We start from the raw sequence: 920 nt of genomic DNA, 5'->3' as shown, positions 1-920 counted from the left end.
CACCCAGTCCTCTTACCAGGTTCTTGACTCCACCACAGGAAAGAATTCAAGGGCAGAGTCACAGTGGGAAGTGAGAACAGGTTTAATATAACAGATAAGGAGTACAGGTTCCACAGAGAGACTGTAGCACGCTCCAGAGATCGGGCAGGGTCCACACCAAGTTTAACACAAAAGTGAGTTCAGTACAGACATCAATTCTAACACGAAAGCAAGAAAAACATACTGAAAGTTCAGTACGAAGTGTAGGCTGGCTCAAGAGAATGAGCAGCTGCCTGCTGAGAGTAAGCTGGATGCGAAGTAAATTACACACACTTCAGCCAGCAAAGTGCAGGCTGTCACCAGGAACGTGAGCAGCGACAACCCTGCCTGTGGCTGGGATTCGGCTTTGGTAGTTTTTCTATCTAGTGAATATTCAGTTAAGGGGGTGGGTCCCAGTTGTGTGCATCAGAATGTTCTGTGCTCTCTCTTGAGCACGCCCAGCCACTGGATTGCATAAGCCAGACCCTTGTGGTCTCATTTTCCCGTTGGTGCTAAAAATAGGTCTAACTGGCAACAGTTTCTTTCCTCCAGGGGCGAGCTCAGAGGAAGGGGCCTGAGATCCTCCCAGGGAGTGGCTGGAAACGCAGAGGCCTGTCCTGAAACCCCATCCCAGGGACACCGAGCACCTCCTGTATCAACCTGGCAGTGTTTGTGTAGTTTCTCCACTTAAAGGTCCTCCCCCCACTGCCTACTTTCCACAATGTCCTCTTTTGAAGGAAGTCTCTCTGCAGAGCCCATACCTGGTAAGATGCTGTGAAAAAGAAGAGAAAACTGTAAAAGCAAAGAAAGTGTGAGACATCAGAACTTGGACGTTTAAGGGAGGAGTCTACTTGGAGCTCCTCTTATGAAAATAATTTAACACAAATGGAATGGTCTAATAG

The 920-nt window shown here is 48.2% G+C and overlaps 1 long non-coding RNA gene across 1 annotated transcript in view; it reads left to right on the top strand.

Annotated features, from left to right (window-relative positions):
* LOC103583228 overlaps nt 1-909 on the top strand; it is a 2,360-nt gene extending 1,451 nt beyond the window's left edge. Inside the window, exon 3 of the long non-coding RNA XR_549838.1 lies at nt 557-909. This is a non-coding gene — a long non-coding RNA (uncharacterized LOC103583228). The remainder of the gene's footprint in view (nt 1-556) is intronic.
* Nucleotides 910-920: the final 11 nt, after the last annotated feature.

The sequence above is a fragment of the Galeopterus variegatus genome, unplaced genomic scaffold (genome assembly GCF_000696425.1).
Source record: "Galeopterus variegatus unplaced genomic scaffold, G_variegatus-3.0.2 Scaffold20733, whole genome shotgun sequence".
Taxonomy (NCBI): Eukaryota; Metazoa; Chordata; class Mammalia; order Dermoptera; family Cynocephalidae; genus Galeopterus; species Galeopterus variegatus.
This window is presented reverse-complemented; position numbering and strand designations above follow the sequence as displayed.